General features: G+C 37.0%; 1 protein-coding gene across 20 annotated transcripts in view; it reads right to left on the bottom strand.

The window, feature by feature from the left end:
* The window catches only part of BAZ2B (bromodomain adjacent to zinc finger domain 2B), a 381,759-nt gene that overhangs the window by 306,801 nt on the left and 50,144 nt on the right, over window positions 1–24,814 (bottom strand). For all 20 annotated transcript variants that reach the window (XM_088021659.1, XM_088021666.1, XM_088021670.1 and 17 more), the window contains one exon: window positions 1,472–1,830. The gene's annotated coding sequence lies outside the window, so the exon portion shown is untranslated. The remainder of the gene's footprint in view (window positions 1–1,471; window positions 1,831–24,814) is intronic.

Raw genomic sequence — 24,814 nt, 5'->3', positions numbered from 1 at the left:
AAAATAAGCAACACAACTTATCTTTAACCAGTAAGTTACACGGTCCTTTAAAACCGGGAAAAAATTAGGTGAAAAATTTTCTCTTGGGAAAATTTCTCGATAAAGTTTACATGACGTCACTGGGCCCCCTGAACATTCCCTAAACTTTGAGTCTTATCCAGACATACTTTTTGCCTTTCTAAGGCTTCTTTCCCTTTCTCAAAAATAAAAAAAGGGAGACTTGGGAATAAAAATTGCCCAAGATGGCGAAACGCTTGTTGTTTAGAGGGCAGGAAAAAAAAAATGGAGGATATTGTAATATACACAAAGGGATAAATTTCAACAACTCGGCCAAGGACTGCAGCTGCTTCTCTCTTTATAAGGAAGCAACACACAAAAGATAAATACAGAGGGAGAGAAAAGAGAAAATCGCCCAAACAACAGGGCCAGCTCTTACTCTCCCAACACTTCCTTCCTTTCCCAAGTCCCAATTCTGGGGTTCATGGAACTACTTTAACAGGAGGAAAGCCGCGAAAGAGAAAGGGGGGAGGGGAGCAACAAGAAGATTAAAAGAGCGAAGAAGAGTTGAGGGCTGGCGGTTGTTCCCGGGGAAGAACTGCTAGGAGACAGACATTACTGCAGGAAAAGCTGTGCTCCTCTAACCCTGTGTACAGGCATAGATCTTCCCAAGTATCCAGCTCTTTTCCCGGTCCCACCTGCCCCCATTACAACACCCCCCACCCCAACCCATTTTCTGTAAACTCTGGAGCTCCAAGCTACACAGAGAAAGCAAAAGAGGCCCGGACGGGGAGGGTGAGGGGTGCCAGGAGCAGATCAGCAGTCCTAAAGGGAAGAGGGGGCGGAGGCAAAAAAGGGCAGCAGTAGGCGGACTGGGGGGGTGGGGGGTATCTTGAAACTACCCCGGCAGGGATTGGGGGAGCAGCGTATACTCCGGGGTAGGAACGGCGATCGCAACAGTGCCGGAGGTTATCCTTTGAGAAGCAAAACTGTTGGTGGCAACCCGAGCGCTGGGAGCCGAGCGCTGGGAGCCGCAGGGAGGAGGAGGCGCGCAGCCCAGGCGGCCCAGCAGGGCGACCGGCACAAAGGAGGCGGACTGGCGGCGGCAGCGTCTGCCCGCGGCCCTGCTGCACCGAAGTCCCGCACTGGCAGCTAGGAATAAAGTTTACATTCTCCGGAGACCGCACCCCCCACCTCCCCCCCAGGACCGCGTCCTCCTCCCCCAAACTCCGCTCGGGACCCCGAGCACCGCCCCAGCCTTCCAGCCTGCACAACAAAGAGACACACCGACCAGCGAGGGTAAACAGCCGCGGAGGGCGAGCAGGGCGGGCAGGGCGAGCGCCTCGAGAGAAGCCACTCCGGAGACCCCGCTCGCAGGAGCGTAGTTTCTCCTGTTCAGCTAACAACCGGCTTTGTAACATTTGGAATTTTCATCTTCACCCGCACCCCTCACACCCGAAGATTTTGAACTCACCTTACTTTCAAACTGAGAGTTGCGGTGGATGAGATTTTTGCCTTCCCCAGATGGTTGAAGGTTACGACTTTTGTTTTTGGAAACCCTACCACCTCCTTATCGCGATTATTATTTTTGCAAGGAAAGTATAAAGAGAGTTGGAGTGGAGGTGAGATTTGTGATCGGGAAAGCCCTTGACTCCCTCCTTCTCCGCCTTCCGCCTCTCTCTGATTAGTTCCTATCCAGCAGCAGATTGAAGCAGGAGATGATTCTTCTCAAGGTTTGTTCAGCAGCTTCACTTCTAGGCGAAGGCTTCATGAACCAAGTGACGTCAACCAACAAGGCTTCTCTCTCTCTCCTCTCTCTAACAATGAAAGTTGCTGTTAACAAGGGAAAAAAGAGAGAGAATTGTTTATACCATTTCAGTTCCAATAATAAATGACCTATCAGCTCCTAAAGGAGCCAAGGGAGGGAGGGGGGTTGCTTCTTCCTCCCAAGAATACTGTAGCTTTGAGTTTGCAACCGTTCCTTGTCCCAGGAAAAAGTTAAGAAACTTAATATTTTTTTCTTTCCAAAGTAGGACTCTAGAAAATAGGATTGGAAACCTAATTTTAAAAAAACGTAAACTGGACAATAGGGAGCATAGATTAACCATTTCCACCTAAACTTTTTTGTCTGTAAACTCAGAATTCGGTTGAAGTCTATAAACCAACTAAATTAATATGCCAGTAATTCGTGGATGTTTAGAACTCAAAAAAGCAGGACGCAAGATGGTCCCGGGATGAAACGCTGCTGCCCAAACACGGGCAAATTAAATTAGCAGTAGTGTTGATGCACGGAATTAAAATGTAAATAAAACACGTTAAAACAGCAAAACGTTTTAAAAGTTAGAAGTTAAAACTGTAAAAGGTAATCTCAATTGTAGTTTTTCCCTCCAATTTCTGAAGTCAAAGGGGGGGTAGCTAACTGTAGGAATTGAACACTTTTTTTAAAAATCAAGTTAAACCTGGTAGCTCATTGCTCCATCTTTAAACTACACGGGAGGTGTGCTTTTTGTCTACCCCCAGAATCTCCCAACTTCCTGTTGTTTACCCTTACATTTCGCCCTCACCCCCCAATCCCAACATCCTGAAACCAATGAAGTTAAAATAAAGGTGAAGTACACCCTATTCCCTCCTGGGTACACCACCCCATAGCTTCCTAAAAATGATTTTTAAAAAGCCATAACTTTGGTTAACGCTTTATTACACAAGAATATATATAATTTAATTTTTTTCATTGGGGTAGTGTTTTTTTTCCCCCAGAACACATTAAAGTCTCCAAGTTTATATAATTAAAAATTGCATGATTTAATTTTCAGGATGAAGAGCAAGTGAGAGGCAAGCCACAGAAGAATAACTTGACCATATATGTATATTTTGTACATACATTTGTGGATAAATGTATCTTAAAAGATGCTATTGTTTTATGTTTCCTCTTCAGCCACTGGCTGTGATTTTAATTGTGCTGGAGGATCTTCATTAGTATTAACACATGGGGAGATTTCACAAAGCTGCTTCATTAGGGGGGAAAAAAAAGCTTGGCAGACTAGGTCTTTTTGCATGCACTGAGAATGTCAGCCTTACCTCGGTCATTTGTAACATAATAAGTGCAAGTACAATGATTGCAATGCAGGAGCACTGGGGGAAGGGCAGAAATACTGCCTGCCTAATAGGGATATCTGAAAAAAAAAGGCTGCTCATTACACAGTAAAATGTATGCTAAAAATTAGTGAAGATGATGTCTCAGGAGACTGATGCTAAATAAATTAATGTGCTGATATGTTTTTAATTATTATTTTTGTAGTAGTTTATTTCGTTCTCAGGATTCACATTGAGCAGCAAAACTGCGCTAGCACTTATTGATTTTTTTTCCCTGCCACATTCCCGGAATACAGATTTTAATCATTTCACTACACCACACTCAGTAATTTCATTAAAAACTGGAACCTTCCATCCCCAGAAAAGCATTTAATTTCAATGACATACAATTTCTCTCCTAGCAGAAAACTCTCTCTACAGTAAAAGCTGGCCTAAGGTTCAAATGCATAATTTAATCCTGAGTTTTCCATGCTCTGCATTCCTTTGAAGCTATAATTTGAGTAACTACCTAATAACTGTAATAAGGACAATAATTTCCTTATAATATATTATTAACTCATATTTAATTAACTCAGAGGCCAAGCTCTATACATGTATGACTGGGTCAAGAGTTCTACAATCTCAAAATTCACCAATAATGTTCCAGAAGAAAAATATAGATTAAAATATAAGTGTGAATGCTAGCATTTAGATATTCCAGCCAAAATAATTAACAAAAAATGTTCATGAATTTTAAATAATAGCGGTCATTACTCAAACAGTATTTTAAAACATTTGTAAGTAAACAAGGCAACTCACTGATATTTCCATAAAGAATTATTAATATTTCAACAATCCATTTCTGACAGTTTAATCACTAGCATTACTTTTAGGAAAGTATTCAATTCTGAAAAGATTTTTTTAAAAAGGGCTAGATTAAAGTTGCCTCAATTTTTATACAGAATTCTCTCTTGAAATAAAGTTAAATGGCACACTTCAGTAATTTGGAAAACTTAAAGATACGTAAATACTTCAAATACAGCAAAATAAGTTTCAACTTTAGGTTCCAGTAATATTTTGAAATGATACTGAGTTGAAGATGGTACCTTGTTTTTCCAAACACTAGGTTTCATAAGGATATGTAATTTATATTGCCTGTTTTTAGAGAAGAAACCTGTGGGAAAAACATTTGACATAATAAAATTCATTTATTAAATTTTGAATATATGCCTAATCAACAGAAAACACTGGTACATTGGTAATAAAAGTGATTAACATATAAAAACTTATGTAAAAATAAAAACTCATTAAAAATTCCTATCATTCTTCTGGTTGATTTTAAAATCATGATCCAAAAAATGTTTTTAAGAGTATGTATATATAATTTCAAGTTGCAGCCATATATAACAAAAGTTGTCTTTTCCTTGGGTGAATGATAAAGTAACTTGTACAAAATAAGACTCGGTGTTGTCAGAATGTTGGAATAAAGGATAAAAGTGATGATAATAAAGAACTTGATTTTACTGTCTTTAAAAAAATATTTAAAAACTATACTTATTATCAAAACTATACATTATTCCAATAATTTGAAAAATATTTTTGTAACACTCAAGGTTGAAATGCAGTTAAATGGAAATCAATGATTAACAAAATAGTTGATAAATGAAAAACTCAGATTAGCTAATATTCATAAGATGAATTTCTACATTTCAATAAAAAAGCTTTAATTTGTGTATTTAAATATATATTTAAAATAATTTGGTGCTGTTTGGTAGTTCAAATATATTAATTATCCAATTTATACCTTTAAAACTGATTTTTAAAAAAAAAGTATACTAGAAATTTAAAACTGGATTATTCTAGTATTTGCTACCCTCTTTGAAATTGTGCTTAAATTATTTTTTTAATATAATTCCTTCCCTTCTTTATGTTATCACATTTGATTGTTTCAAAGATTACAACACAGTCATAGAGTTGGAGGGTGGGGGAATAATTACTACAATTATAAAATAATTTCACTATGGTAGCACTTAGTTCTCTACCTAGGATAATCATCTAAATTAGTACTTCATCTTCAGAATTGCAAAAGAATTTAACAAACATCTTTTCTAATATTACTGATAATTATTTCTGAAATTCTATATAAGATATATACCTAACCCATGCTAATTATGCCGTCACTATATGTAAGTTGTTGCACTTTCTTCTGCAAGCAGCATCTATTTTTAAGACCAAGATAGAACTTCTCAAATAGGGAGATATGGAGATAAAGATGGTTAGGTATCTAATTTATTATAGGCATTATACACGGATCTTCAAAGGATAAGGAATTGACATGTATGTACAGAGAACAAAGTCTAGGAAGGCTGATAACAAAAAGCCAATATGAGAGATCTCAATAGTAGAACAAGCTGGCCACTGTCATGTCTTGTTTCAGTTTCAATCAGTACAAACTAATGAAGAGTTATTTGTTTCCATTCATTGAACAAACATTTGAGTGCTCACTATATGCTATGCACTCTGCTAGAGACTGGGAAAACATGAAAAGCTCACATTCTGGTTGATGTTGAAAGTGTGAAATTCCTGGGAGATTAGAGACTCACATAAATCACATTATAAAGATACAAATAATAAAGTTTTGCTAGAATAAAGAGGACGGGGCAAATAATTCTGACTCTAAGAAAAAAGCTTTATCAAAAGGATGTCATTTGAACTGCATCTCAAATACCGACAGCCTACCAGGCAATGCTTCGGAGGGGCGGATCCTAAGTAAAAGAAGCCATAACTTTAAAAAAAAGAGCTACTAAGCCTGGTGTCCATCCACTAATGAGAAGTTCACCGAAACAGGACTATTCATTGTGAGGTATGGAATACCAGGGATGAAGAAGGAAAAGGAGGGTAGGACCTGAGAGTGAAAGGCCTAAGATACCATGGTAAGGTGACTGAATTTATCCTGAGTGCCAACAAAAGTCAGCAAAGGAGTGACATGATCAACCTTGTTTTTAGGGAGCAACAACTATGTAGGCAGTGCAAATGATAGACTGTAGTATGACCAAAGTGCTTAACAGCTCATGAGAAAGACAGTGAAGGACAGTGGCACTGGGGATTTAAAGCCAGATGTGTTTGAGGTAAAATGTGGATTTGCTGACCAACTGAAAACAGGGAGTTAAGGGAGAGGAAGCACTGAAAGAAGACTACAGGGATTTCTGGCTTAAAAAACTAGGTAAGTCCTGGAGTCATTAAGTAAGATCCAGAATATATAAGAGAATACAAATCATAAAATAGTCATGAATTAGAACTTAAATTTATACTTTATAAGGCCATTTTTAATGGGATTATCAGAATCTACCAGAAAGTTTTTTTTTAAATATACATACCCAGACCCAATATCCAGAGATTCAGTAGGTCTGGGGTGGAAAGCAAGTATTTCTTCTCCTTTAAAAAAAAAAAAAAACTCTGACAGTACTTCAGATAAAGACTCCTGATTAAGAACAGTGTTATAAGCATAAAATTGATTATAAAATTCTTTTGGAATAAAAAAAAAACAAACAAGAAAAGCCCTGAAAAAGAAGAGCACTGAAAGTGTGTGGGGCGATCTCATATCAGATACTAAAATACACTATATATGTAGCCTTTATAATTTACAGCTGGCATTGGCACCTGAGAAAAAGATCAATGAAACACAACAGAAAATTGATAAATTCACCCAAGTGCATATGAAAATTTAACATAGATAAAAGCTGTATCTCAAAGCACTGAGGAAAAAATGGACTTTTTAACAAGTGGTGTTGGGATCTGGGTAGTCAGAAGAGATGAATGTGGATCTATTCTAAGGATAAATTTTAAAAACAGATATTTAAATGTAAAAATTTGAACCACACAAGTACTAGGAGAACTTATGGGTCAATTCCTCTGTAAGTGGAGAGTAGGGAAAACATTCCCTGCAATGGTCAAAACTAGATGCAATAATGTGAAATACTGGCAATACATAAAATACATTCAAATACATAAAACTAAAAAGTTTTTATATAGCACTTAAAAAAAGGCTTTATGACAAAAAAGAAAATAAATACCACAAGCTAAGTACAATAACAAATGAGAAACTCAAAAAATATTGTAACTTATATGAGACAATCCAATAACCCTATATACAAAGAGTGTCTAAAAATGAATAAAAGACCAACAGCCTGAATAGACATTTTACAGAAAAAGGCAAATGTCCCTTAAATAGAAATATTCTCAACCCTGCTCATAAGAGAAATGCAAATTAAGAATCACTGAGATACTATTTCTCACCCAACAAATTGGCAAAAATCCAAACATTTAACAACACAACCTGTTAGTAAGGCACTTATGAGAAAAGGACCACTCTCAAATATTGCTTATTGAAATGAAAAATGGAAAAAACCTCAACAACAGAGATTTTGACAGTATCTAGCAAAGTTACATATGCATTTTTTTTTTGACTAGTAAAACCCATTTCCAGGAATCTGACCAACACGGACGAAAATATAAAATCAATATATAAATATATGTATATAAGAAGATATTCACTAAAGCTGTTTATTATAGCTAAAGTATGGACATACCCCAAATGTTCATCATAGGGAAATGGTTGAATTAATTAGGGTACACACAGAGTGCAGTACTATGCAATTTTTAAAAATGAATGAGGAATGTATATAGTATGAAGTATTTCACAACCACAGTATATAATAAATTAAAAAAAAAAGCAAGATGGAGAAAAACCTCTACTGTATGCTACCATTCATCCATATATTTATTTAATTAATTATTTTAAGGATTTTATTTATTTATTTGAGAGAGAGAGAATGAGAGATAGAGAGCACGAGAGGGAAGAGGGTCAGAGGGAGAAGCAGACTGCCTGTCGAGCAGGGAGCCCGATGTGGGACTCGATCCTGGGACTCCAGGATCATGACCTGAGCCAAAGGCAGTCGCCCAACCAACTGAGCCACCCAGGCTTAAATGAAAGGAAAAATCAAAACCTTAAAAAACATGGTTACCTATAAGGAGAAAGGGAACAGGCAGAAAAAATAGAATAGTAGGAAGTTTTCTCATAAAACTGGTTTTGTAGATGTGATTTTGGAACCATATAATTTACATAATTATAAAACAAAAACAAATTAAATTTAAAACACTCCCATCAAAATGAAAGCTAAATGGGGTGCCTGGGTGGCTCAGTTGTTAAGCATCTGCCTTCGGCTCAGGTCCTGGTCCCAGGGTCCTGGGATGGAGCCCCGCATTGGGCTCCCTGCTCGGCAGGAAGCCTGCTTCTCCCTCTCCCATTACCCCTGCTTGTGTTCCCTCTCTCCCTGTGTATCTCTCTGTCAAATAAATAAATAAAATCTTAAAAAAAAATGAAAGCTAAATGAAATAAACTTAATTGTATATGGAGTTCCATATAGAGACTATTCCAAGTGACTTTACATATAATAGTTTTTATTTATTTATTTATTTATTTATTTATTTATTTATTTATTTGACAGAGAGAGTGAGCAAGAGCAGGAACACAAGCAGGGGGAGTGGGAGAGGGAAAACCAGACTTCCTGCCAAGCAGGGAGCCTGATGTGGGGCTCAATCCCAGCACCCTGGGATCATGACCCGAGCCAAAGGCATGACCTGAAGGGAAGGCAGATGCCCAATGACTGAGTCACCCAGGCGACCCCATTTAATAATTTTTAAAAACCACACACAAACATAGTAATTTAACAGTATATCTCTCATAGGATATAAAACAAGAAAAATAACTTTAAAGCAGCAACAACAAAACAGGAACTTAAATTGTTATCACTAACCATACTCTTGTGGCCTGAATTGGTGCTGTTATTTTAGTATTGTTGCATGCATAGTCTGAGAAAAAGCTAATGGATGTTTTGCAAAAAGCAAAGTTGGTATTTTTAAAACTTAATTTTTGCTATGGGACAAAAAAGAAACAGATATAAAATGAATGAGTTACATAAAAACTCTCTGATCCTGAATTAGATGTATGAAGAACTCATTACATATTTTATATTTAAAAAATACATACTTCCTAATTCTATCCACTCTAAAAGCCTAAGAAACAGACTATTGCAGTAGCAACAAGCCCACACCTGTGTACCAATATTATGGCCTCTAAATATCATTTGCCCCTGAAAAGAATTCCTTGATGCCAATGCTGACTCCAGATTTGGGATAGGAAATGTTCAAGACAAGCCCAGAATACCCTATTACACTATTAAGCATGAAAACTATCAAGACATCAGGGACGCCTGGGTGGCTCAGTCGGTTAAGCATCTGCCTTCCCTTCAGGTCATGATCCCAGGGTTCTGGGATCGAGTCCTGCATCGGGCTCCCTGCTCAATGGGGAGCCTGGGCTTCTCCCTCTCCCTGCTTCTCCCCCTGCCTGCTTGTGCTCGCTTTCTCTCTCTCTGACAAATAAGTAAGAAAAACCTATATATTAGGTGCCTGAGTGGCTCAGTCATTTAAGCATCTGACTTGATTTTGGGTCAGGTCCTGATCTCAGGGTTGTGAGATCCAGCCCCCAGAGAGGGGCTCCCACGCTCAGTGCAGAGTCTGCTTGAGATTCCCTCTTCCTTCCCCCCAACCCCGTTCATGCGCTCACTCTCTCTCTCTTAAAAACAAAACAAACCAAAACTATCAAGATTATTGGCATCACGTTAAAGGGCTGGAGAGCCAATCTAAAGAGGACAACTTGAAGTGACTCGCACTGGCCAAAGATGAGACAATTTGAACATTGTTAAGACTAACTACAATGGATTGAAACAAAAATATACCTTTTTTAAGAGAGGGAGCGGGGAGGGGCAGAGGGAGAGGGAGAAAGACAATCTTAAGCAGGCTCCATGCTCAGCGAAGAGCCCGACTGGGGGCTTGACCTCACAACCCTGAGATCATGACCCAGGCTGAAATCAAGAATCAGATGCTTAACCAACTGAGCCACCTAGGCACCCCAAAACATATCTTTTTTTTAAAAGATTTTATTTATTTATTTGACAGAGAGAGACACACAGCGAGAGAGGGAACACAAGCAGGGGGAGTGGGAGAGGGAGAAGCAGGCTTCCTGCTGAGCAAGGAGCCCGATGTGGGGCTAGATCCCAGAACCCTGGGATCATGACCTGAGCTGAAGGCAGACACTTAATGACTGAGCCACCCAGGTGCCCCCAAATATATCTTTTCTAAAAAATATTTTATTTATTTATTTGAGAGTGAAAGCAACATAGATCACAGAGGGAGAGAGAGAAGCAGACTCACCACTGAGTGGAGAGCCCAATGCAGGGCTTGATCCCAGGACCCTGAGATCATGACCTGAGCTGAAGGCAGATGCTTAACTGACTGAGCTACCCAGGTGCCCCAAATATATCTTAATATGTAAATTTATAATGATACTTTTTAAAAAATATAATTTTTCATCTTTGAATGATGCTAGGGAGCCAACTCATAATTTTGAAAACTGGTAAAGGAAACAAGAATTTACTCAACATTTCCTATCAAATGTACATTAGGGAAACTAACTTGAAATTGTGTTGACATATATACTGATATATATCTGTGTGTGTGTGTGCGTGTGTATAAGATAGATAGATTTCAACAATAGATTTTTTTTACAAAGGGAATTTAAAAATGTTACTGGCCTGTACTAAGAAATCAAGAGTCATATGCTCTACCAACTGAGCCAGCCAGGCACCCCCTTGATTCAGTTCTTAAAGGAAGTAGTAAAAATTGTGCTTAGGAATGAATCTGGGTCCTTAAATATATATTTTTCAAAATGCTGTGAAAATAATCGAGCAGTGATTATAAAACTCTGGTTTTCCACTTGAAACATGTTGACTGTAAAGTGGGAAGGTAGTCACATAAATTTTTGAAATCTGATATGAGATAAAAAATATTTCTTCCTGGGGTACCTGGGTGGCTCAGTCAGTTAAGTATCCGTTTGGCTCAGGTCAGGATCTCAGGGTTGTGAGATGGAGCCCCATGTCATCTGCTCTCAGCGCAGATTCTACTTGTCCCTCTCTCTGCTCCTCCCCAAACTCTCTCTCTCTCAAAAATAAATAAATATTTTCAAAAATATATTTCTTCCTAACCCAGAAAAGACCACTTCTGTGATTTCAGAGGGCTTGCCCAAATGGCATGTGTCAGTACCTTGAATAGTTTGAAACTCTCCTTCAGGGCAAAAGTATTAAAAACAATATATCAAAATAAACTGTAAGGCAAAGAAGGCTTAATCACTATGAGATTGACTCATGCACATCCTTTTTTTTTTTTTAAGGTTTATTTATTTGACAGAGAGAGAGACAGTGAGAGAGGGAACACAAGCAGGGGGAGAGGAAGAGGGAGAAGCAGCCTCCCTGCTGAGCAGGGAGCCCAAGGCAGGGCTTGATCCCAGGACCCTGGGATCATGACCTGAGCTAAAGGCAGACACTTGACCAACTGAGCCACCCAGATGTCCCATACACATCTTTCTTCCCCCCATCTCCACCCAGAAAAAATAATCTAATGTGTAATCATTTTACTTTGAATACCTTTGTTAGAGTATTCATCACACTGTATCAGATATTTTAGGGCGTTCACATCTCTCAATTGGATTGTGAATTCCTTGAAGTCTAGCAATTGTGGTCCTCCCCAACAGAGGTGTGGTGGTAAATCTGGGAAATGTTTTGAATAAATTTCAAATAATAATAAAATATACAACACTGCATTGTAAAATCCATATAGCCAGTTGATTCTCACAGAATGCTTTAGTTGATTTTACCAAACTCACGTGTCTGTAGCCCTATTTGTAGCCAACCTATAGCTGAAGTTGAAGAATGTAGTTCTTACATAAATGGCCATTGACACTTTTGTTTAAGTAAGTAAGATGAAAATAAAAAAAAAACTTTTTCATCAGTGATGTGAGTGACTTCTTGCTAATTTGTTAATAGTTTTCAAATATTAGAAGATTTTTATTTTGGGGTGCCTGGTTGACTCAGTTGGTAAAGTGTGTGACTTTTGATCTCAGGATGGTGAGTTCAAGCCCGACGTTGGGCATGGAACTTACTTTAAAAAAACAAATAAATAAAAATAAAAACTGAATCAGATCAGTCCATGTTGTTTAGAGATAATTGTGCCCTGGAAATAATGCAATATGAGAAATAATATTCAGGTGTCAACTCTTTAACTAGTAATGTTGTTCCTTGTCCAAAAGTTTTTTTTCCATCAATATAGATTCCAATACACCTTTTCCAGAAAATTTTTTGGTTCACAAAATAATTATGATCCAAATTTTTAAAATTTCTTCCCCTTTAGCATGGTTTTTCAGCAATTAAAAAAAAGTTGTCAAGCACTTCACCCTCATAAATGAACTGTACATAAGGTAAAAAGTTCATTCATACTCTTCACATAAAAGGTTTCATCCAACTGTAAAGCCCAGTATCTATTAGCATGCACATGTTAGAGTAATTGTGCTTTCATACTGTATATCATTGATATTATAGTGTCCAAATGTATCACATAAAGGGATTTTGCCAATAGTTGATTCTGACTTGTTGCCAGACATAATATTTATTGTTTTGCTGCTGGTTTAATAAAGTTGGCAACTGTATGTTTTATAACTGCTTTTGCTATGAGGAGTGCAACACTGAATTAATACTTCCTTAGCTTTAGTGTCTTCTCCACTTTTAGAGACAAAAATACTGGAAAGCAATATTTTGTGTTTATTCTGGGAAGCTTTTACTATTTTACCAGAATTATTTACCAAAAAATGTCATTAGTTTTTTTTAAAGAGAGTCAATGACATTAAAATATCCCTAGCCCGAATGAATTCAAATTACTTTTTATAACCTTACTCTTTCCCCCTATATATTTATAACCTTTCTCCCTCTCTCCCATTCTTCACTGAAGAGAGGCAATCCAAAAGAGGGAGAAAGAGTATGTTATAAGAAGCAAAACAAAGGAGAGAAATCACCTAGAAACAAGGTAATATAAGCTGGATCTTTAAAACTGGCAAAAATTTATGAACTGTGAGCTACTTAGCATGGCTAAACTATGAGGGGAGGGAGACAATTCAGATGGAACTTTTTTTTTTAAGTAATCTCTACACCCAATGTGGGGCTCAAACTCATGACTGCAAGATCAAGAGTCCCATGCTCTACTAACTGAGCAAGCAGGTGCCCCACAGCTGGAGCTTTTGTTGCAGGTTTTATGTGCAGCTTTTGTTGGAGGAATTAAGTTGAATTAATTGAGATTTTCTTGGAGGTTCATCTTAACTACTTAGAGGAGAAAACCTATCTTTTTTTCATAGGGAGACATCCTTTGGGATTCAGATCATTCCCTTAGTTCTGGAGTCTTGAAGCCTCTGTTTCTGCCAAGAAACCATCCCTATCCTTCACTTTTCACCTTTCAGTCATCTCTTCCCAGCAGCTGTTTCTATTTCCACATAGTAAGAAAGAGAAAAATGTTAGGAGACACTATTCATCTATTCTTCTACTATTATAGGCATATTAATGATGAATCTCAAGATCATCATTAATCTTGAGATTGAGATAGCTTTTGGGGACTAGATGTGAGGTTGGGCACCACACTATGCTTCAGCAAATCTTCTGTTTCTTTCCTTCTTTTGAAATGTATTATATAGGATTCTATCCTGTTGCTCATTTCTGGTTACTGCTGGTGAACATTTTGTTTTGTTTTGGCTTTTCCTTCCTTTTTTTTTTTAATTTTTGTAGCTCATATCATTGTCAGAAGAGTGAAATTCTATAGCTTCTTTCTACTATCTCTACACAAAAGTCTCTTAACTGAAAACATACTTAATTAGAAGTATATTAATTATTTTAGATGGTAATGACACATAATAACAAAGCTTAAATCTAGAGGAATTCTTTTTCTACTGAAATCCTTTCATATATCCTTTAATCACTACACTATGCCATGTCTTTTCTTTCATTCAGTCATTTCATTGTTCCAGAAATATTTATTGAACATCTATTATATCTCAGGTCCTAGTATAGGCGCTAGGGATACAGCAGTGAAAAAAGTAAACCTGCCCTCATGGGGCTACTTTCTTGTAGGGAGAGATAAGTTATAAACACGCAATCAAACACACAGTAGACACCAGGGTCAGGAAACTTCTATCAAAGGCCAAACAGTAAATGTTTTAGGCTATGTGGGCCATGTGTCTCTGTCGCAATCTCTCAACTCTGCTTTTGTGTGAAAAAAACCAGCCACAGGCAATGTATAAAAAAAAGTGGGCATAGCTGCCTTCTGAGAAAACTTTATGTACAAAAACAAGTGGTATGTAAGGTTTAACTCACTGGCCATAATTTGTAGGCTCCTGTTATATATATATTTTTAAAGATTTTTATTTATTCATTTGAGACACAGTGATAGAGAGCATGAGCAGGGGGAGAAGCAGAGAGACAGGGAGAAGGAGGTTCCTGGCTGAGCGAGGAGCTGGATGTGGGGCTCAATCCCAGGACCCCAGGATCATGACCTGAGCCAAAGGCAGATGCTTAACCATCTGAGCCACCCATGTGCCCCAGACACCCGTGATATATGACTATGACAAATATTATGGAGAAAAAATAGTAGAGGCAAGATGTGTAAGAAGTTCTAGGAATAGTGAAAAAGGGCCCACTAATAAGATATTTGAGCAAAAACCTAAAAAGAAGTGAGTGAATAAAGCATGTAGACATAGAGGGGCAGAACTTCCCAGGCAGAGGGAACAAGATTTGCAAATGCTAAATTTGTTTAAGAACAGTATATAGGCTGGGCGCCAGTGTGGCTTGGTCGTTAAGCATCTGCCTTTGGCTCAGGTCATGATCCCAGGCTCCTGGGATCGAGCCCTGCATTGGGCTCCCTGCTCTGCGGGAAGCCTGCTTCTCCCTCTCCCACTCCCCCTGCTTGTGTTCCCTCTCTCGCTGTGTCTCTCTCTCTGTCAAATAAATAAATAAAATCTTAAAAAAAAAAAAGAACAGTAAATAGGCTAATGTGGTCAAGAAGAGCACCAAGAGATAAGGTCACAGAGTGCCATTAATAGTACCATATTTTGTAGGGCTTTTAGGCCATTATAGAAAGACTTCGGATTTTCACCCTACCTAGAAAACCAGAGTGGTTTTGAGCAAAGAAATGACATAGTCTGACTTACCTTTGGAAAAGATCTCCCTTGCTTCAGTGTCAGAACAGACTTTACCAGAACAAGAATAGAAGTTAGGCGACCATATAGGAGATTGCTAAAAAAATCCAACCAGGGGATGATAATACTAAGCTTAAAATTGATGGTAGTGATTGAAGTAGGAGAAAGTGGTCAATTCTGAATATATTTTGAAGGTAGGTCAAAAGCATCTGTTAGTGGACTGGATATGTGCTATTAAGAGAGAGGAATAAATAATACTCTATAGATATTGTCTTCAGGAACTAAAAAACTAAAGTTAGCACTTATTTACATAAACATACTGCAAAAGTGCTGCTTTGGGTAAAGGGGTTGGGGTCTGGTATAAATCAATAGATTGGTTTTGTACTTAAGTTGTAGATGCTAACTAAACACTCAGGTAAAAGTACAAAGATGGCTATATAAGTTTGGAGTTTAGGGAAAAGGTCTAAGGCTAGAGATACAAATTTGGAAGTTACTTCCTTATAGTATTTAAAGTGTTGATAGTAGGGATGCTGAGTTGGTAAAGCATGTGACTATTGATCTCAGGGTCATGAGTTCAAGCCCCATGTTGGGGACAGACCCTACTTGAAAAAAACATAAAAACGAACGAATGAATGTTGATAGGATTTAAAACATGAAATGGCTGAGATCACCAAAGAGTAACTGTAGACAGGCTAAAGCCCTGTAGTACTGCAATACTTAGAAGTTGCATATAAGAAAAAAACCAAGGAAGGAAATTAAAAAGGAGTGGCCCAAAAAATGAATGAAAAACCAAGACTAATGCTATAAACATCAACTAAAAAACATGTTCAAGGAGGACATAGTAATGAATTCTTTCAACTGCCATTCATAAGTTGAGTAAAATAAACATTACAAATTGATAACTGGGTTCACAACAAAGACATCACAGCTGTTTTATTGAAGCAGTTAGAAAGATTTTTAAAAATCATCTTTCAGTTAAGGAGTATGTCTTTCTCTTTTTTTTTTCTACAGGGGATGGGAAGTATTTACTTTCTAAGCCCCTGGAAATATGAAAATTTCTTTATATCTCCTTCAGAAATGAAAGACAAATCAGTTGAACACAAAATTCTTATATCAATCTTTTCCCTAAATGTTTCTATTTCTTATAGAATTTACTGTTATAGAGAAAGTTGAGCCCATTCAAATGAGCCTGAAACATGTAAAGATTTTTTTTTAAGATTTTATTTTTAAGTAATCTCTACACCCAACATGGAGCTCAAACTCAGGACTCCAAGATCAAGAGTCGCATGCTCTACTGACCGAACTAGCCAGGTGCCCCAAGATTTCTTAATAATTAATGTATATTAAATTTTACTTCCTTATAAGAATCATTACTCTTCTGAGTGTTTATTCTTATTATAATTCAAAAATACTGTCAGGTAGATTTATGAATGGTTCTCATCTTTGTTCATTCTTTGTAGATTAGGCAAAATTATTTAACTGGAATTATTAGATTAAAAAATCTTATTAAATATTTTTGATTTTTCCTCATTTTCTAGTTGCTTATTTTGTAACTTACCTAAGTTAGATATGCTTTAAAAATACTATCATTTCCATATTTTCTTCTTTTTCTCTGCTTACAGGGTAAACTCAAAATCACATCAGTGATTTGTCTGCATGACAATTTGGGTATATACTGCCACTAATACAGATTTAAATTCTATCAGCAAAATTTTAATTTCCTTGAAATCTTGCCTGATATCACTCAACACTCTTTTTATCCAATCTTAACATTTTCCTATTGTACTTGGGGTTTTCTGCTCAACTTTTATCAGGATCATACTCTCTAACCTTGTAGCAGAAATTAAAAATGTTTATAAAATTTTCTTCTAATTTTTAGTTTTATATTCTTTGATTTGGGAGTTAATGTTCATTTTCTCTTCTTCTGTAATGTTTTCCATAGATTGCTTAATGACTATTTTCTATTTCTTTCACTTTAATGAGGTAATATCTATAGCAATTTAGTGCTTGGAATAGGTTATTTTAGACTTTCCCTGTGCACACTTAAGTCAAAGACAGGTTCTCAGATTTATAGCTGGATATAGATATATATGTCATACCTATTTAGGTATGTATATATGACTTTGTGAATGTGTATAGCTTATCATTTAATTCCCAGTATCAAACAGGACTTAATCAAGTGGTTGCAATGGTCTAGGGATCAGGTCAATCCACCAAAAATCTATTTACTAAAAGCTAACATTCTATTTACTGAATGATTGATTTGTTAAATATATCAAATTCATTCACAATTAACAATTAAAGGCTTTACAATATATTAAAAAACACATAAAAATATAATGAAACTTCAGAAAAAAAAATACCAGGGTTTCAAATAATTTTTTTATATACTTAAAACCTTTTAACATATCATTTTGTAAAATTTCATTTTTAAGTAATCTCTACACCCAATATGGGGCTTGAACTTACAACCCTGAGATCAAGAATCACATGATCCACTGACCTAGTCACCCAGGAACTCCTTTTAACATATTTTTTATTTGGGATTGTTTGTGCTAATTTTTACTTTTTTCAAAGCTTTGGTTTTTATTTTTTAATATTTTAAATTTATTTTATTTAAAAAAATTTTAATTCCAGTATAGTTAACATAGTGGTACTAGTTTCAGGTGAATAATACAGTGATTCAAAAATTCTATGCAATACTCAGTGCTCATCAAGACACGTGTACTCTTAATCCCCTTCACCTATTTCACCCATCCCCCCACCCACCACCCCTCTGGTAACCATCAGTTTGTGGTCTATAGTTAAGAGTCTATTATTTGGTTCTCTATTTTTTTTATTTGTTTTGTTTCTTAAATTCCACATGAATGAAACCATATGGTATTTGTCTTTCTCTGACTTCCTTTCCTTTGCATTGTATCGCTAGATCCATCCATGTTGTTGTAAATGGCAAAATTTCATTCTTTTTTATGGCTGAGTAATATTCCATTATATATATATATATATATATATATATATATACACACACACACACACACACACACACATACACACGATATGTATATATAAAAATATATGAATATATTGGGTATGGATATATATGTATATCTGTGTGTGTGTGTGTGTGTGTGTGTGTGTGTGTGTGTATACACCACTTATTCTTTATCTGTTACTCTACTGATGGACACTTGGGATGCTTCCATATTTGGCTATTGTAAATATATACCTTGCATATACCTTGTTTAATTAGTGTTTTCATATTCTTGGGGTAAATATCTAGGAGTAGAATTACTGGATAATATGGTAGTTCTATTTTTAAGTTTTTGAGAAATCGCCATACAGTTTTCCCACAGTGGCTGCACCACTTTGCATTCCCACCAACAGTGCACAAGGGTTCCTTTTCCTCCACATCCTGGCCAACACCTGTTTTCTCTTGTGTTGTGGATTTTAGCCATTCTGATGGGGAAGACATGATAGCTCGTTATTGTTTTTTGATTTGCATTCACCTAATGATTAGAGATGTTTGTTTGTTTTCTTAAAGATTATTTATTTATTTATTTGACAGAGAGAGAGACAGGGAGAGAGGGATCACAAGCAGGGGGAGTGGGAGAGGGAGAAGCAGGCTTCCCGTGGAGCAGGGAGCCCGATGTGGGGCTCGATCCCAGGACCCTGGGATCATGACCTGAGCCAAAGGCAGACGCTTAACGACTGAGCCACCAGCCTCCCCCGATGATTACAGATGTTGAGCATCTTTTCATGTGTCTGTGGCCACTGGCATGTCTTCTTTGGAGAAATGTCTTTTCATGTCTTCTGTCCATTTTTTAAATTGGATTATTTGGCCTTTTTGGTGTTGGGATGTATCAGTTCCTTATATATTTTGGTTACTAACCCTTTATCAGATATGTCATTTACAGATATCTTCCCCATTTGGTAGATTGCCTTTTTGTTTTGTTGGTTGTTCCATTTGCCACGCAGAAGCTTTTTATTTTGATGTAGTCCCAGTAGTTTATTTTTGCTTTGGTCTCCCTTGTCTCAGGAGACATACCTAGAAAGATGCTGCTATGGCCAATATCAGAGAAGTTACTGCCTGTGTTCTCTTCTAGGATTTTTATAGTTTCAGGTCTCACATTTAGGACCATAATCCATTTTGAGTTTGTTTGTTTATTTATTTATTTTTAAGATAGTATTTATTTATGTGACAGAGAGAGACACAAGCAGGGGGAGTGGGAGAGGAAGAAGCAGGCTTCCCGCCAAGCAGGGAGCCCAATGCGGGGCTTGATCCCAGGACCCTGGGATCATGACCTGAGCCGAAGGCAGACGCTTAACCACTGAGCCACCCAGGCGCCCTATTTTGAGTTTATTTTTGTGTATGGTGTGAGAAAGTGGTCCAGTTTCATTCTTTTGCATGTAGCTGCTCAGTTTTCCCAACACCATTTGTTGAAGAGACTGTCTTCTTCCCATTGCATATTGTCACCTCCTTTGTCCAAGATTAACTGACCATATAATTGTGGGTTTATTTCTGGGCTCTCTGTTCTGTTCTTTTGATCTGTGTCTATTTCTGTGCCAGTACCATAGTGTTTTGATTACTACAGGTTTGTAGTAGATCTTGATATCTGGGATTGTGATACCTCCAGTTGTGTTCTTTTTCAAGATTGCTTTGGCTATTCAAGGTCTCTTGTGGTTCCATACAAATTTAAGATTATTTGTTCTAGGGCGCCTGGGTGGCTCAGATGGTTGGGCGTCTGCTTTTGGCTCGGGTCATGATCCCGGGGTCCTGGGTTCGAGTCCCGCATCCAGCTCCCTGCTCGGCAGGGAGCCTGCTTCTCTCTGCCTCTGTGTCTCTCTCTCTCTTTCCCCCTGAATAAATAAATAAATAAATCTTTAAAAAAAGTTTATTTGTTCTAGTTCTGTGAAAAATGTTGTTGGTATTTTGATAGGGATTGCATTAAATCTGTAGATTGCTTTGGGAAGTATGGACATTTTAACAATATTTGTTCTTCCAATCCATGAGCATGGAATATCTTTCCATTTGTTTGTGTTGTCGTCAGTTACTTTCATCAGTGTTTTATAGTTTTCAGGGTACAGGTCTTTCATCTCCTTGGTTGAGTTTATTCCTAGGCATTTTATTATTTTTGGTGCAGTTGTACATGGGATTGTTTTCTTAACTTCTCCTTCTGCTGCTTCATTATTAGTGTATAGAAATGCAATGGATTTCTGTATATTGATTTTACTGAATTCATTAATCAGTTCTAGTAGTTTTTTGGTGGAGTCTTTAGGGTTTTTATATATAGTATCATGCCATCAGCAAATAGAGGTTTTTTTAAGATTTTATTTATTTATTTGAGAGAGAGTGTAGAGTGTGAGAGAGCATGAAAGGGGGTTGGGTGGGGAAGGAGCAGAGTCAGAGGGAGAAGCAGGCTCCCCTCTGAGCAGGGAGCCCTCTTTGGGGCTCAATTCCCATATCCTGGGATCATGATCTGAGCCAAAGGCAGACGCTTAACTAACTGAGCCACACAGGTGCCCCAATAGTGAGAGTTTTACTTCTTCCTTACCAATTTGGATGCCTTTTATTTTTGTTTTTTGTATGTGTGATTGCTATAGCTAGGACTTCCAGTACTACGTTGAATAAAAGTGGTAAGAGTAGACATCCTTGTCTTGTTCCCCATCTTAGAGGAAACATTCTCAATTTTTCACCATTGAGTGCGATGTCTACTTCAGGTTTTTCATATGTGGCTTTTATTATGTTGAGATATGTTCCCTGTAAACCTACTTTGTTGAGGATTTTTATCATGAATGGATGTTGTACTTTGTCAGATGCTTTTTTTCTATCTATTGAAATTATCATATGGTTTTTATCCTTTCTTTTGTTGCTGTGACAGACCACACTGATTAATTTGTGAATATTGAGCTACCCTTGCATCCCAGGATTACATCCCACTTAATTGTGGTGGATGATTTTTTTAATGTATTTTTGGATTGGATTTGCTAATATTTTGTTGAACATTTTTGCATCTAGGTTCATCAGAGACATTGGCTTGTAGCTCTCTCTTTTTTTTTTTTTTTGGTAATGTCTTTATCTGGTTTTGGTATGAAGGTAATGCAGGCCTCATAGAATGAATTTAGAAACTTTATTTTCTCTTCTATTTTTTGGAGTATTTTGAGAAGAATAGGTATTAACTTCCTTTAAATGTTTGGTAGAATTAACCTTAGTTAAGCCAGTTGGTCCTGGATTTTCTTTCTTGGGAGGTTTTTTTTTTTTTTTTTTTTGATTACTGATTCAATTTCATTGCTGGTAACCAATTTGTTCAAATTTTCTATATTTTTTTTAATATTTTTTGGTTTAGTTTTGGGAGGATAGATGTTTCTAAGAATTTATCCATTTCTTCTAGTTTGTTCAATTTGTTGGCATATAAGTTTTGTAATCTCTTACACAATCCTTTTCATTTCCGTGATGTTGGTTATTTCTCACCATTCATTTCTTTTTTTTTTTTTTTTTAGATTTTATTTATTTATTTGTCAGACAGAGACACAATGTGAGAGGGAACACAAGCAGGGGGAGTGGGAGAGGAAGAAGCAGGCCTCCCGCGGAGCAGGGAGCCCAGTGCGGGGCTTGAAGGGGGCACGTGCGGGGCTCATGGGATCATGGGATCCCAAGCCGAAGGCAGATACTCAACAACTGAGCCACCCAGGAGCCCCCTCACCATTCATTTCTGATTTTGTTTATTTGAGTCCTCTCTTTGTTCTTTGTTGAGTCTGGCTAAAGATCTATCAACTTAGTTTATCTTTTCGAAGAACCAGCTCCTGGTTTCATTGATTGATTGATCAATTTAGTTTCTATTTCACTTAATTTTTATTATTTCCTTCCTTCTAATGGATTTGGGTTTTGTTTGTTCTTTTTCTAGCACCTTTAGGAGTAAGGTTAGGTTGTTTATTTGAGATTTTTCTTGCTCCTTGGGGTAGTCCTGTATTGCTATAAACTTCCCTCTTAGAACAGCTTTTGCTGTATCCCAAAGATTTGGGCACATTGTGTTTTCATTTTCATTTGTTTCCATGTATTTTTTTATTTCCTCTTTGATTTATTGGTTGACTCATTCATATGTTTAGTAGCATATTATTTAACCTCCTTGTATTTATGTTCTTTCCAGGTTTTTTTCTTGTGGTTGATTTCTAGTTTCACAGAGTTGTGGTCAGAAAAGATACATGTATGAGTTCCACTTTTTTTCTTTTTTTTTGAGAATTATTTTGTGACCTAACATATGCTCTATTCTGGAGAATGTTCCGTGTGTGCTTGAAAAGAATATGTATTCTGCTGTGTTAAGATGGAATGTTCTGAATATATCTGTTAGATCCGTCTGACTCAATGTGTCATTGAAAGCCACTTTTTCCTTGTCGATTTTTTGTTTGGATGATCTGTCCATTGATATAAGTGGGGTATTAAAGTCCCTACTATTATTGTATTACTATCAATTTCTTCCTTTATGTTAGTTATTTTCTCCTTTATGTATTTGGGTGCTCCCTTGTTGGGTGCACAGATATTTATAATTGTTATATCTTCTTGTTGAATCATCACCTTTGTGATTCTATAGTTTCCTTGTCTCTTGTTATAGTCTTTGTTTTAAAAAGTATTGCTACCCTATATCTCAGCCGGAATGGGGGATGGGTTAAACAGTGATGTGGATTAAGGAGTGCACTCATCATGATGAACACCGGGTGAGGTATGGAACTGTTGAATCACTATTTGTTGTGCTGTCTCTTTAAAGGCAAGGACTCTGTCCTCCTAGCTCTCTCAGAGTGGAACCCACTGATTTTTAAAGTTCCAGATGTTAAGCCCCACTGATTGTTGGGACCATGTTTTCAAAACCAAATGTTATGAAGACTCATCTTCCCCATGTGGATTCCCTGTGCCAGGGGTGCCTGGAGTGAAGGTCTGTTTATTTCTCCTCTTTATACCCACTGTGTTTCTCTAGTGGACAGTCCCATAGGTCATTTGGCTCCTGACCACATCTTTGCCCTTCCTGTGCTTGTCTATATGGCCTCTTTGCTATATTTAGCTGTAGAGGGTCTGTTCTGTCATTGTTTGGATCATTTTCTGGGTTATTTTTACTAGTGTGGGTATTATCTAGTTGTATCCCTGGGTCGAGGTGAGCTTTGGATCCTCCTACATCACCATTGTCCTTGGAAGTCTCACCTTTTTGGTTTTTAAGTAAATTATGATATATGCTTATGTATAAAGGAAGTTTGACTATTCAGTCTTTGTATTTTACTTTTCTCACATATAAATAGAAATAATTGTCTTCTTCATGCTTAATCCCTGAATAGTAATGAAGTAACTGAGGCATTAAAATATTTATTTAGGGGTGCCTGGCTGCCTTAGTCAGTAGATCGTATTATACTTGATCTAGGGGCTGTGGGTTCAAGCCCCATATTGGGTGTAGAGATTGCTTAAAAATATAATCTTTAAAAATATGTTTATTTAAATTCTTACCTTTATGACAGTTGCATTTTCATGTAACATTCTTTATAAATATCTGACTTACAAAAGGCTTCTAATAGTAAATCGCCTACCTTTAAAAATTAGAAAAAAGCCTAGACACAAATGTTTATAACTCTATTCACAATCACTCCTAAGTGGAAACAACCCAAAAGTTCTTCAGTAGCTGAATGTATAAACAAACTATGGTACTTTTTATACCATGCTACTATACACCATTCTATATATTATATAGAATACTATTCAACAAGAGAAAGGAGAGGAGGATGGGGGATTGGTTAAACAGCAATGGGGATTAAGGAGTGCACTCATCATGATGAGCACCGGGTGAGGTATGGAAATGTTGAATCACTACACTGTACACCTGAAAGTAATATAACACCATATACTAACTAGAATTAAAATTTAAAAATTTGAAAAATGAAATAGGAATAAGAAATTGGCTAACGGGCGCCTGGGTGGCTCATTTGGTTAAGCGACTGCCTTCGGCTCAGGTCATGATCCCGGAGTCCCAGGATCAAGTCCCACATTGGGCTCCCTGCTCAGCAGGGAGTCTGCTTCTCCCTCTGACCCTACCCCCTCTTGTGCTCTCTCTCTCTCTCTCTCAAATACAGAAATAAAATCTTTTAAAAAAAGAAATTGGCTAAAAAAACAACGGGAAGGAATGAACTCGATAACTGAAAAAATGTGGTTATCAAAGGGAACAGTGAAATAAAGAAACCCTTCTTAAGCATTTACATTATGATTACCTTTATAAACTATTTTTGCAAAGACAAACCTATATTGATAGAAAATAGATCCGTGGTTGCCAACGGCTAGGGATTGTGGGAATGTGTGACTACAAAGGTATAGTAAAAGGGATTTTGCAAGGTGGAAGGTGTTAAAAGTGTTTTGTATCCTGATTGTACTGATAGTAACATGAGTCTGTACATGCATTAAAATTCATAGAACTATCTACTCCTTCCAAAAACCAAGTTAAAATTAAAATTTTAAATAAGTTGTAGAAAAGAATCTAGACTAGGACTTCGACTTGGCTTCAGGTTGTATATGTGCTATGATATGAAGTGAAAGGAAAATTCTGAGGAATAGAAAAAATATCTAAGAAATTACATATACAAAGAAAACCC

Source organism: Eumetopias jubatus, unplaced genomic scaffold (genome assembly GCF_037043125.1).
Source record: "Eumetopias jubatus isolate StellerSeaLion01/CBP00866 unplaced genomic scaffold, mEumJub1_p1.0 scaffold_3, whole genome shotgun sequence".
In the NCBI taxonomy this organism is placed as follows: domain Eukaryota; kingdom Metazoa; phylum Chordata; class Mammalia; order Carnivora; family Otariidae; genus Eumetopias; species Eumetopias jubatus.
The sequence above is the reverse complement of the archived record's forward strand: the minus strand, read 5'-3'. Positions and strand labels throughout refer to the sequence as shown.